Source organism: Hetaerina americana, unplaced genomic scaffold (assembly GCF_022747635.1).
Source record: "Hetaerina americana unplaced genomic scaffold, ioHetAmer1.1.p SCAF_3, whole genome shotgun sequence".
In the NCBI taxonomy this organism is placed as follows: Eukaryota; Metazoa; Arthropoda; class Insecta; order Odonata; family Calopterygidae; genus Hetaerina; species Hetaerina americana.
In genome coordinates this window covers 83,286,577-83,301,693 of record NW_027286874.1, presented here as the reverse complement: position 1 = coordinate 83,301,693, position 15,117 = coordinate 83,286,577, and the positions used below count along the sequence as shown (strand labels likewise).

The window sequence follows — 15,117 nt, the reverse complement described above, 5'->3', positions numbered from 1 at the left end:
TTAATGCGTTTCTGTTGTTGATCGAAATTGAGCAATTTGGTACGAATTTCGCGGCGACCCGTGTCATGCCCAAATCATTGGTAAAAATCGAATGGCACGAGCCAATCGATATGTTTAGGTCCTCAGAAACTTCTCTAACGGTGATTTGACGATTGGCCAACACTATTTTCTCCACTTTATCAATGTTTTCGTCTGTTGTTGACGTGCTTGGGCGTCCAGAACGCTCTTCGCCGTTCACATCTTCTCGGCCCCCTGAGAATATTTTGTACCCCTGATAAACGTTGCTTCGGTCCAAGGTAGCTTCTCTGTATGCCACAGTCAACATTTAGAATGCGTCCGCGCTCTTAATTTCGTTTTCCGCACAAAATTTGATACAGATTCTTTTATCCATTTTTGGGAACAGGCAAAAATCGAAGACAAACCAAAACACGTCCAAGGAAAACAGCTGTCAACAATGAACTGAACATTCAAAATGGCCGAACTTTTCGGCATAAGTGAGAGATATAAGTACCAGCGTAACACCACAAAGCAATCGAAAATCAAAAATACGTAACCCGCGAAAATTCAAAAATCGCTTTACTTTTTGAACAGACCTAGTACACCAAACCCTACAAGCCACCGCAAAGTCGTGTGACGGGGGTTGGTGGAGCAACAGCCACACTCACATAACTATTAGTTCATACACGTTAAAACACCAAAGCACGTGCTCTCTGAAATTTATCTCCTATAAAATTCAGCATCATTTAAAGCCAAACTTAATCAATATTTAACCTTTAGGATAGATCGACCGCAAAAGTACGGACTCCCTGTGTACAGTTAAGGCAACCTAATGTTTGCAATATTAAAATGACCATACGGAACAAAACGAGGTTTGATCGTCTCTCAAAAGAAGAACACTACTTCATCCTATATTCCGACTTCAATGGCATAATGGAAGACAAAAGACAATGGGACTGAATCCCAAGGTCTAAAAGATTTAGCGCTCTGTTTGTTTCCAAAAGAACCGGACCGGATCAGATAAGGGAGAAAATTCTGCTCATCCGAGGACTGGGCTCGTGTCAGCGTAAGCTCGAGCGATTACTCAGCCTAGGCAGACGATTTCTTTAACAACGCAAACGCCCCTTCTCTCCAATTTGCAGGCATAGGGACTCCTATTTGTGCTATTTTATACAGATTTCGACAACTCATAATTAAAATCTTGACCTACACGGAGACGAACAGGGAATAGCGGACGGCAGCACGCAAGCATCTCATTAGTGAATTCATGTATAACTAGAGTGATTGTCGGAGGATTGAGCGTGTGAGTGAAGACGGGAATAGGGCTTAGGGCCCCACGGGGCCCCCTGGTGTTATGCACGATCACGCTTTGAACCTTAGTAAAGGGAAAGTCACGCGAAAAATTGGGATAACAAGCGGTATGAAAATGTAACCAGATTTGGCGGTTCGACTAGAGCACTCAAGAGTTAAGAGATGATTAATGATCACCCCAAACAACATCGATTCCTTATCTAACACCTATTCTTTGTAACTTGCAAAAAACTGAATAGCTAACTATGTATGGGGCAATTGGACCAGTCAAATGCTTTCTCGGTGGTCATATACCCAACTAATACTAAATAAAAATTAGAAAATGATAGAGGCGCAATTGGCTGAGCATTACTGAAATTTTACAACCAAAGTTAGCGGGGAGACGATCTAAAATCTACATTTAATACTTAAGACAGAACCTACTGGATCGAAACACATATCAATCAATCGAACTCAAGGGAACCTACACCTTGAGGGAAGAACTACTTCTACGACTTATAATTATTACGTATAAATTCTGCAATGAGGAAGTCGAAATTATTCCAAGTCCAGCTGCCTTTAACATCCGGTTATGAAACAAGAAAACAATATCTGAGGAAAAAACGGACACTACAACTAGAACCACATATTTGGCTGCTTCACAGCAGACCGCAATCTGCGCGAGCGAAAAGTTTCTCTCGGACGCATAAGTTTAGGGGGCCTGGCAATCACTTCAATCAAAGAGTGGAAATGAAAAATATTAGATCGTTGGTTCTCGCCGCGATTCGATGATGCAGGGGGGTCTTGCGTTGAACATATTTGGGCTCTGCGTGTGGAGCACACAAATGCTCCACCCGCAGCCATTCTGAGAACCACCCCTGCAGAACAAATGAAAACAGAAATCTATTTTGACTCTACCATTAATACCAACATTAGGAAAGGAAACATGGAAAACGATGTAATAATACTCAATTACTCAAGAAAATGATCGCTAAAAGGACAATTCTTCATTAAAAAAATCTGCTTACTCATTGAGATACAGAATAAATGATCATAAAATCGTATGCCAGCTAGGTAATCACCCAAGAGGTTGGTTTTTACAGGGAAGGGCAGAGGTTATCCCGAACTAAACCCAAGGGCGTGTGAAATTCACACTTCGGGAGGCCAGTTCCTTAATAAAATGTTTGGACACGGTTTAAGAACTTTCCAAATTCCCAGCGGCTTGAAAAAAAACCCTTTAAAATGTTATGGATCGGTGGGAGAGCATATGAAAAAGGAATGAAATTAGAAGGAACCCATTTTTAACCTCTAGCGACATAATTAATCATAAAGCTCTTGGTCGGACATTAACGTTTCAAAGATATCATTTGGAAACGGAAGTTCTACGCCTTGACTTGGGGCACGATAAACCTCCATAGCCGATTGGCTGACGCGTGGCGAAAGAAGAATCAGAGACAGGGTCTTGGCTTCACCCTGAGTTGTGAAATTTACTGGGTCCTAGCTCTTCCTAAGAAACAAAGAGGAGGGTAGCGGACCTCCTACTTTGATTTATGAATTTAAGGCGAAATGCTTGTAACGATACAGGTCCTATGGCCAACTATCGACATTCGGTGCATTAGTGCAGTGGTTAACCCATGCATAAAAACTCATAGTATCAATTTTAACAGCAGCTACAGGAATTGGTTATGGCTTCTACAGCACACTTCACATTTTATTCATTAATCAAGCATCGCAACGTACGATAACAACAGCAAAAGCGTCAAAAATACGTATGTAAACCAGTATCATCCAACAAAATATATAACTGCAAGATTTATTATATTAGAATACTATAAAATGAATTCATAAAATACGCACTCGCGACATAGCCTACTCACGCCATCACGTCATTGCCTAAATAATAATAATAAACAATAAGACCCTTGGTTTAATCCCCCTCCTTTACGCCCTTGTGGCAGCTTGTGTAGATGTAGCTATTAAATTTGATAACATTCACCAATTGTTTCAGAAACTTTCAACTTACACAAAAATAGATACGTGTTTACAACCTTTATACATTAATTATGTAGACACTAACAAAGAAGTTATCCAGGTAGGAAAGGGGCACTCTAGTAAAACCATCTTGATACCAACAACCGTTTCATTTAAAATACTTTCTGATAAACACTGGGTATTAACACACAACAATGCTCCTAAAAATGATCATTCAGAATTTATTGACCATGTGTTCACTTAAAACGAATGTGAATGAATCAGTTTACGTATTCGGAATAGTTTATCAAAATGATCAATACGAAGCATGACAGTTTAAAAGCCTTTTTTAGGGAAAAAATTGATCGCTGTGGTAACCTCGAATTTAGGAGTAGCAGACCCTTTTTATTCCCACAGATGAAGATTCAAATTTGATTACAGCTAGTCACCTGATGCAATAAGAAAGCGATCAAAATTTTACTAATCTCAGGGCTTGGATAACATAATTTTGAAAATCCGACACACTAAGGGAATGATTAATACGAACACCTCACCTTTGCGTTCAATTCCATCCAAAAAATTCCTTGCCCTCAAATACTTGTACTATAATACAACAGTGATTACAAATATCACGCGAGCGCAAACATTACATCCGGCAGTTTTCTGATACGTGTATCTACGCCTCAATGATAATTTAACGCGTCATTACAGAGAACACGAGAGAGCATTATCAAGAAAAGGCATGGGGTTAGAAAGGAATGATGGGCTAACTCGATGGGATCAATCCCATCTAACCCTCCATCGCCCCTCACAACGGAACTTCCCTCCCAATCGCTGAGTTGGCTGGATGTCTCGCCTCAAGAATACGGCCTTTTTTTACAACAGCCAACCTTTCAACTCCCAAGTGCCATTGGCGGCGTGTTGTAACTATCGATTGCGTCTCGGTGGGTTGCCAAAGATGACGTGGTCGATATTGCAGAGATTGAAAGAGCAGATTTGAGATGCGATGCCTCGTCAGTTCTCTGACCCAACCGGTCATTCGCTGGATCCTTCGCCGGTCACGACGGCAAGTTGATCACGCAACAAACTATCCACGTATTCCGTACACTCTTTACGTAAATTGAAAATTTGCGTTCAAGTGCATGAAAAAACAACCGTCACCAAAGATACTACTCAAAGGAGATAAGCAGACATGACCACATCATTTTGACGGAAACATGATGGGGACGTGTGAGTTAAAAAATATCAGGAAAAAATATCTGAACAATTAATACATTACGTTTCATTTTTTTTCGCAAACCGCGCTTTTTGAAGTTGCATGATTCATTTAATAGAAACATGACGTCCTTAGAAATAATTACGCCGCTAAAATTCACTTCATGTGTAGGGGAGAGTTTTTTTACTTATGAATCAAGGACGTTCAAAAAGGATGCAAAAAGAAAATAAATAATAGGGCGTTAATTGGAGAAAGTAGAATGGGAGTCTCTCGATAAAAGATGAGGGCAAACATCTTACACGACCAACATAATCACAATCAAACTTCTTAAACCCTTAACGACAGGAAATTTATCTCTCGAACAATCATCATCAGAAACGATCGCGACACTAAGGCGCCTCCTAAGTCACAGTAATTTCCCTACTATCTGATGAATATTTGACTAAGGATCTGTTATGATAGAAATGCGTTTGCTGTAAATATATTAAAATTAGCTTCATTAATGCAACTAATCTCGAAGAATATTGCCATTTTTAAAGTGAAAACGTGGGACTTAAAATTGCATCGAAATGAGGTGCAATGCATTATTATAAATTGGAACACTACAAGAGTGTTTTTTGCCACTGAGAGCATGAAAATACGCCTTAACTATTCCCAGACGCCAAGGAGTATCGAACCCCGGCCGTGAACCGATTTCAGAGAGCGACACAACCCTCAAAGCCATTCCCAAGCCATGGTTTTCGTCGATAAAACGGTCGCAGGGGAGAGTGAGAATGGTGAGTCGGGGAGAGGGGTGAAGGGAAAACCCTCCCTCCTCTTCCACCCATCACTTTCCCTGGAAAGCGAGAGCAAGGGAAGTTGGGGGGGGGGAGACGCTGCTGCAGCGGTGCACTCCACACGAATGAACCCCTTCAACAGGAAGGAGAGGGGGGAGGGAGAGCAAGGGACTGTGTGCAGGGGGTAAGAAAGGGGCGAGGGACTCACTTTCCCTCGTCCACACCCACACGGAGCACCCCCATATTTCGCTGCGACTGCGCATCCACCCCTACGACCTCACCCAACGGCGACGAGGTTGCCTCGCAACGAGTACGCCCCCAGAAGGCCCCCCTCCAATTCCGCAACGAATTCGCTGCAGTGCGAGGGGGAGGGTTGATGGAAATGGGGGGAATGAATCGGTAGCGGGGGCGGCACACCCTTTTCGGGACACACTTTCCCTTTACGCTGCTTAGCTTACGCCCTAGCAACCGCTTCCGACCTCCCCCCTTCGATCCTCGCGAGGATACCTAAAAACGATCGCAATTTGCCCAGGAGATCTGTCATTATCGCTAGGGCTCATCCCTAAACCCCTCTCTCTTCCCACCCTCAGTTCACATCAAATGCCTTATCGCACTGAAGGGACGATATCACGGAGGAAAAAAAGAACGCGCACTGCACGAAAGTGCAGGGGCGTTTTACACTTCATAAATGACAGTCAATTTTTTTCACTAAGTGGGGACTTTGCATCCTACAGAAATACTCTTAATGCTTCCTTGGTTTTTCTAATGCAGTGTATTTCCCTTCTCCTTATAGCGCCACATACATTTTATTAACCAAAAATCTTTCTTTTCACACGAAATCCGAACGTTGCTTTTTTTTAATCGGCATTTTTCGAACGAAGAGGAAAGATAAACGGTGTTGATTTTTACATTTTCATGAGTAACTATCATCTAAGCAACATTCAATTCCAAAGTTCCATGACCTATATGAAATCACCCTCTGCCACACACCCTACCGGTGACTTGCAGGGTACCACGTAATGCCTTGGTGAAACGACAAGAATTCTCGTCTAATTAATCCAATTATAGCCGAGTGTACTACCACACCAAGAGAGCAGATACTCCTCCCACGAAAATTAGTTCGGTATGCAAACTTCATCCATACCGCGACTATTGAGATTAGCACAAACGGACTCGGGATTGAAAGATAAGCCTGGGCGTCTTGAAAGCTTGAGGAATTAATGAATAGTTAGTCAGCGATGAGATCGGTGGACAATGTGCAGCCGCCGAAAATCAACGAAATGCTTATGTTTACGTACAAGAACTTGCCACATAGAATTATATTTTGTGCCGCACTGTTTATGGTAATGAATCACGTCGAAACCGTAGTCTCGCAAACTTTTAACTCTAGTTTGTGGCTGATATGACCACCAACTTCAGAGAGCCTGCCGTCATATGCTTTCTAAACCCAGTAGTAGACCGATTATCTGTCGAGGATATAATCTACTTCATCAAACTAAAACCTAGGACAACGCTCCAGCGAAAATCAGGAGGGACGAGATTCTCACTGGTGATGACTATCTTCTTCGACCAGGGCACACATTTCTGAGTGAAAAAATTAACTTAAAAAATAAATTACAGCAAGACACATGAATACAAAAGAGTATCATCTTACAGTTCACGGGGACGACTGCAAAAGCTAATGGAGCAGAGAAGAATAGAGTAGATCGTAACGACGCACAATTTTCCTGGACGCTCCATCTTTAAAGAGTTCGAAAATTGTATTCCCAATATCAGAGCTAAGAATACAATTTGCGAAGATAGTAGTATTTTAATGGGTTAGACAATTAGTCCACGCGAAGGCCATTTCTTTGCGTCTTTCGTAGTTCTGGCCTTGAAAAAAGTGTCTCAGACCCCAAAATATTCGAGTCTAACATTTCAGGAAAGGACTTAAACTAACCACCAATCTCTTTTTTTTAAATTTCGAGTTCTACTAAAAAATAGCTAACTCCTTAAAACTATTGTCGATTTTTGCAGCACAACATATTGCCTGATATTACCCATTTAAAAAGTCCTGTCTTTAAGAAATCAATACTTATCCTAAAACTACGAGAACGGACCACCGGAGTAAAATACAGTGGAGGCTGCGTTGTTGTTGTACAAATATGATAATGGACAATATACCATACTTTCCTGGCATGATAAAAAATACGGTAATTCAATAACCGGAGAAATCGAGGTTCAGAGACGGTTAACTTCCACAAAGGTGTTCTTTAGTAGTAATTTCAGGGACTAAATTTTAAGACGCCATTTAGTTTTCCGGTTATTACTAATCGTTAATATACAAGGTCCTGGAACCGTAAGACGACCTGAATCCACTGTGAAGAGTAATTTCTAATTGATAACAATATCATGCGTCCCATTCTTGTTGATCTTTCCACAATATGTATAGGACTCCTGCATAATAATGTCAGTAGGATGAAATACCACACTGGATTGTAAAATTGGTCGCAAAATAATAGAAATCACCAGTATATATCCATATAATATACTAGACAAAAATAAAGTTGATATCGATGGGTAACTCGCAATAAAAAATGATTCTTTCAAAGAATTGTGCCAGGATAAGATAAATACGTAATTTATTAGTAAAATTAATTTTCTTGAATTACCGACTTAAAAGTATTTTTTACGTCGCTATTATGAAAGACAATGGTATTAAAAGTGTGCATGCATGCATGCATGAATATTTATCATTTTCCTTCAACACACATACTAAACAACGGAAAGGCATAAAATCATCTAGCCCTGGCGGAATGTGTTGACGGGTAGACACTTAACTTCAATAATTCCTCGAAAAAAAACCAAAGATAGAGAAAAAGAAGGTGCAGAGCAACTTCCTCGAAGTGCAGCACACGGCTTACTTCACTTCAAAGACGAACATAATTAAGGAGCGTGAATATTAGCTGACTCAACACGAAAGGAGTAACCCTTTCTCCAGAGTTACCAGCAGCGCACTTGTCAAGGGGGAGATGCGAGTCTTGCAAGGGTGAGAAGGGCAAAACCACATATGCGAGGAATCGATACGTTCGCGGTGGCGGTAGTGGACGTCGGCGGGGAGTTGACGGAGAAGATGGTGAGGGCGGGACGGAAGGAGAATGGGGAAGTGGTTACGGGATTGGGAGAGAAGGGGATGGGCAGTAGAATGAAGAGAGGAGTCTCGGCGGAGGCATGGGAGGAAAGAGGGGAGGCTGAAAAAGCTTCGCACTCCCTGGACGAAGAACGGAAAAGGAGAGGGGCCTCTCAAAGAGGCTCGGAAATTTACTAATCAAGTTAAGGTTAAACGCACAACAATCTCATGAGGATATTGACCGACGGGATTTTTTCTTAGAACGTAAGGAGATCAACGGGGGCGTTACAAGAGAACTGTGTGATATAAAGATTAATAGAAATTATTTCGCAATTACTTTCATTTCAACCAAATCGATACGAATAAGTTTAAGGAGCTGATATATCGAAGGTCGATCATTATATTGTTGACATGATGATTTGGACAAGAGAGTCCACAAATGAAAGAAAGAATATGAGAGAGAGAGCGAGAGAGATGTACAGAACTATATTCATTAGTGATAGCGTAGGAATTATTATGGTCCCACATTAAATTGGCAAATTGAATCACCAGGATAAAATATGATGGGTACTGGCAGTGACAGCTTCAAGTACTCCTTCTCTCGCAAAATATATAATCATAACAAAATCATAGAAAACTATTCTTACAATCTTAATTCAAAAACAAAATTTAAAACTTATTCATGTGATTGCAATGATACGTTGTTTGCGTACGTGCATTCATGCATAAAATCAACATCTTTTAATATAAGAATCATTTGCCAGTAAAATGAAAAAAATCCAAATCATTTATTTTTATTCATTCAATTTGAGACAGCCGCATTACAGTTGATACAAGTAAAACACCTTTCTCACACTGACAACATAGCTACCTGGGCTATCAAAGAATGCTACATTTACAGATTACCCTGCAAGCCTCCGCACGGCTGTGCGGGGCGGGGTACTAGGGAATAGCCTTAAATGCGTACCATAAATAATAGCGAATAACGTCCAAAACGCACAAGAGGGGCAAATCATATTCGTAAGAGAACGAAGTTTCTTTGCAGTCCTTCTTTCCTTTACGTTTGCGGTAAGTGGTTCTTAGTACGGAAAAATTAACCACTCATGCTTATGGCTACGAGCACGACCGTCGAAATTCAGTCTGTACGTATCCCTGGAATCCCCATTGTATCAAATCCTCCTCAATTCCGAAGCCAGGAAGTCATATTGCAATTCTTTTAACTACCAAAAATGTTCGCTTGCCGAGTAAGAATTCCGATAAAAACATTGGCCAGAGATGGAGGCGGAGAGAAACGTGACCGAGAGCTGGCGTGCTAGGTGTGAGGAGTCAGGGAAGATGGCAAGGTGGGAGATGTTACCTGGGAGGAATGTCAGCGGGGAAAGAAGTCGTGGAAGGAGAAGGCGAGGAGGGCAACGGAGGGGAAGAGTTTTGAAGTTGAAAGGGGCATGGGAGGGGAGGTGGGAAACGAAGTGAGAAAGAATAAAATGGTGAATGAGAAGGGGATGAGATGAAGGGAGCAAAAATGCTTTCACCCGAGAGATCCAGCCGCCGTCCAAGTGGGGAGAGGAAAGAAAGGGTTGGAGGGAAGGGAAGGAAAGGGGAGAGAGGCAAGTTCGCGGCGGAAAAGCCGTGTATGGAATAAGTAGTTGGTAATACCAGCCATACAATGAACGCATCCAATTCCCCCAACTATATCTCCGAGGCGTTCCTGACATGGCAATCGCAGCTTAGGACGTAGATCGAATGTCGGTGGGCAATATTCAACCATTTTCTTCGTGGCACGCCAAAGTTATGAAAATGCGGTGGAACCACAAATATTTTTATGTGCGAGCTTTCATCGATTTTTAGTACCAAGATAAAAGCTCTTCATCTCAAACCAAAAACTCTGGGCTTCTCTCATTCTTTCTAGAGACATGCGAAATGTTTTCAAAGATCAATGATGACTGCACCACACTTCAATTATTGTAATTCAACCTGCTTTTGAAATTAACTTAAAACTGGAATTATTCAAAGCAAAGCCATTTGCCGCAGCACCCAAGTAATTGGTCTCCCCAATGAATTTATTTCATCCACATCATACCTTGCAATCTGCCACGGGGGTGTGCGGCAGGGGTGTTGACCCAGGAATTTGCGGCCGCATGAGAGATGTATTGGGTTGCAGAATGAATACAGTTAGAGTATAGAAATAAACCCTAATGGAGGCTACTACTACATTTCACTTTCCTCCCTTTAGAAAATACCCAGTGAGGTCTAACATACCCTACCACACGCCCTTGCGGCTGCCTACGGGGATATTGTGTTCATTTAGACACGCAACTAAGGGCTTAATAAATTAAAAGCTGGAGAAGAGAACTCAAGAAAGATGGAAAAAAACCCGAAAGTCTTCGAGCTATATAGAACGTCAATTGAAAAAGCAAGAGCGCTAAGTCCAATGAGCAATGACTTCCTGCCACCAAGAATATGTTATTCGATTATTTAATCGACACGGACGCACTCAATCGCATAAATAAAGTGAAACTTATCGAAAATTTCGTTTGCGGGCCTCCAAAATTTGGATTTCAACGTGGTGTACGACACAAGCCCACTTATATTTCATGTTATTCCCGTTGAATGGTCATGACACTTATTTACAAGGCTACCAAACCAATTAGCTACGCATATGCATGGGAATGGTAAGTAAAAGAGGTTACCTATGCATAAAACTTTTCCCTAAACACCTCGGCATACGACAAGGACCGAGGCGAGTGTTTTAAGAAGCTCCCTGGGGACAAAGGGACATGAGTCGTGGGGGCGCTGGGGATGTCTTGGAATGTTGGTGGGATGTGGCGATGATCTCTCCAAACAACAGCACTTAAGCATTCGGTCCACGTGGATGGCAGACTTCAGCATGGGACGAGCGCAATTGGCATGCCTACCTTGTCTGAAGCAGGCTCACGAAAACACCTTCCGCCAAGAATTTATATACGCTGGGACATTAAGTTACTCAACCCGTTCGGTTAGACGAAATGCTATGTAGCTAGGATGACACTCGCGTCACGTCGGGATTATCCGATTTCGCGACTCCACTGGGAGGATGCTATTCGAACAATGATAATAGGCGATTGAAATATGAAGGCACGAATCATCTGATCCCTGTCATATATATTCTAATGGAATTTGATTGCCACCTCACGTTGAAACTAGTTATCATAACAACTTAATGCCTGATTCTGGGATTTTAAACTTACCCTAGTCAGCAATATGCACAGCGGCGCAAATGGTTGCAAAGAACTGCTGAGATAAACCACTTCCAACAGCAGTGGAGGGTAATCGGACGCTTGAGTTCCCAGAAGGCTCTTTGATGTGACCTTGGAGACGAAAAGCACACAGCGGCAAACCCCTTGCACGCGTCACGCTCTATTGTGCTTCATCTCACTTCATGCTGCCCGTGGCTTTTCCTTATCTCGCCCAAATGCTCAGGGAGCCCGTTCTTGATTTCCACAACACCATCTCTGCCCAAGGAAATATGTCTGTGTATCTAGGTGTACGTATGTATGTGTATATATATATATATATATTTATATGTGTGTGTGTATATATATATATTTATATGTGTGTGTGTATATATATATATCGATTATAAACTCTACCATCACCTACCAAACCGACCTTCGGGTTGATTACTGTGTTTATGATATGTATATATATATATATATATATATATATATATATATATATATATATACAGGATCGGGGTAGTCCAAAGGGTAGAGCGTTGGACTACTGATAGGAGGATCCCGGGTTCGATTCCCAGAACCCTCCGGTCAGTAGTACAACGCTCTACCCCCGGGACTACCGCGACCCGCATATGTATGTATGTATAAATAAATAAATTAATATATATATATACATATATACACACACACATATATAAACATAGTGTTCTTCTTTGGGTGAATGATGATACGTTTAAGTCACCGCCAAAACAGTGCCAACGACCGTGCGATTGTCTTTTTCTATGCTCCCATGAGTAGCATGCTTCTAGTGCCTTCAGGTATTGGGAGTTTGTGTTATTGTACCTTCGGTCTATCTTCACAGACGATAGCATGTCCGATATTAATCACTGTGAATTTTGGAGTGCTCGATTGGCACCTCTTTTTCCCCACCAGAAGAAATACTCGAGGAATCTGTTCACAAGGTTACAGTACTACAATAAGAACTTTTTTCTAAATTCACAAAAACTGATATGTATATGGGATAACAATATTGCAACTATACTTGGGTGAATTAAGAAAAAACGCCTTAAGACGTATAGTTATTAAGAGACACTAAAGAGAAGTGTAATGCTAGCAAATCAGTTGCCTCGGCTACATTTAGAAGATATTTTCGGAGAAAAAGTCTATTGAGTACTGTGAAAGTGTGAAACACTTGGTTAACCTTGACCGTAAGGACTTTTACCCCTCCTACAAAACGTTCCGGTCCGCTGGACCATGGCGAAACTCGATGCACTCAGGAGCACTCACCTTCGCAGTACATATATTACCGAAGAAAACATGGCTCGTAAAGTTTTACGATGAAGAAATGAGAACACATTGATTACTTACCAACATCAGCAGAGTTTGGAAAAAAATTAGAAGTTTCCAATTTCAATTAGAAATCACCAAAGTAACATATCAAATCAATGGAAAAATTTTACAATGGGAATGACATTCATTTGCACTGTCAGGGTGTAATCCAGTAACGCTTTCCTCATCCGTAAAAGCCACTCGGTTAGCAGTATTTCACCCTGCATTCATTCTAGCTAGATATTCTATCTCCAAGATATTCTATCTATTAAATGTAGATTTTGGAGAGCCTCTAACGCCTATTTATTAACTTCAATGCATTACGGGAACTTCCTCTCGTTTGCCCTGTATCATCTTTCTTCTTCGGATCTTCTGCCTTCTGTTCGCCACGAATAAAAATTATTTACTCAAACGAATGTTAAACCAAAATTCTTTTGTATCTCTTTCGATACTGCACACGATATACAATTTTCCTGCGGAATTAAATAAAATTAATAAGGTCTATTCGGTTGAATTGGTAGGGAGTAGCACAACGCACTAATACTGAACTGTCCACAGCCTTACACTCTTACCAGCTTGCCGCACCCGAAACGTCAAATAACAAACTGAGCTGAAATTTAACAGGTTTATCTTAATAACTATAATCACCGAGGTATTTTAACCCTACCAGTGTCACTAGCTAAACGTGATTAACATTTGTTGGGTTCGAGATCACTACTTTGCACATTCAATCAACATACTTTAACATGTATTACAACTGAAAGGCATAATTAAGGAGGGCCACTGCAGTAAATTTGATGAGCAAATGGTTCATCAAGGAGAAAAAATTAAAGGTTTATAAAAAATGTAGTTGTACTACTAGGAGGGTTGGCGACATTTCGTTTGGGAAAAACGTAGCAAAAGAAATTCAAAGAATAGCGGGAGACGCCACAATTCTTCAACGCAGTCATCCACTAATATGCATCAAAATGCAACAATTCCTATAAAAATCATTCCGGTCAAGACAAATGATTTAAAAATTTTGGAATTGTGGCACATTTTATCAAATTACCGTGAATAACCACGGATTGGATCTCAAACAAGGAATAAGAAGTACATATCCTGAATCACGCGAGCGCACTACGGCTGTTGTGTTCTCCGCACCGGCGCTTTTGTCAGAGGACGGTGTCAAGGTCAAATGTGTTTGGCAACAAGGTGAACCGATCCCATCGTCGGGAGGAAAGGAAGGAGAGGCTATCGCTGTGAAACAAGTCGGATCGAAGACCACAAGCTATGAAGTTTGGGGACGATGGGTGTTTCTGTGGCAGCGGCTAATTTGAAAATGTACAGTGCACATTTTAAGCATTTATAATATGACAAGATTTTCGTTCTCTCGTGTATATATTATTTGATTAAAAGAAAAATTAATTATGTGATTTCCATTGCCGTAGTATTTCCTATTTATTTAACGAAATGTTCTTTGTACTGACATGACTTTAATGTAACTTTTCTTCATCCGAAAATTGACGTTCCAACTTCAAGCCTTGACGAATGCTGTAAGATGTCCCAGAGAATTTCTATCACGAAGAAACGTGCATCGGTTTTTTCCTGTACGGATTGGCAATCAAATACGAATGATAGCCGCCAGCTAGTTAGTTCATGAAATGCATGTTAATGATATCACTGATAACCTTCAGTCGTGACGGAACACCAGGAAATTAGAAGAGAGAATTTTTGGTCCTATAATAAAAAAACGAAGGCTATGCAAGCCGAATTACAACTATTTTCGAGAAAACCAGGAAATAGATTCAAAGAAACAGTATAAATCAAAGAAAACAAGTTCAAAATGTAATTAAATTATTCAACTTTAGAGTGCCTTTACTCACAATGATTAAATCTATAGGCTAACTTAGTGGTTTACCCCGTTCATGAATACATTTCAATATAATACAAACGAAATACAATTCAACTAGGACATTAGGAAAATCCTTGATGTAATAAAACGAAAGCAAAATATATCCTACTAGTTAATAAACAGTAGTGGCTCGTAGAATTTTTTAATAACAACAAGGAATCCAAAATAATGCTTCCTTCTCTGACTTCTTTCAATTAAATAAAAATCCTCAAACCCTAACAACTGACAGACTGCAGGATGGGTTACGCTAAAAATATATATTACTGCATAATCCCATCTCATCCTAACAATCGCTAACCAGAAATATGCAGTGCATTACA

The 15,117-nt window shown here is 40.8% G+C and overlaps 1 protein-coding gene across 1 annotated transcript in view; it reads right to left on the bottom strand.

The window, feature by feature from the left end:
• Positions 1-15,117, bottom strand: part of Lk6 (Lk6 kinase) — a 255,815-nt gene that overhangs the window by 239,893 nt on the left and 805 nt on the right. The window lies entirely within an intron of this gene.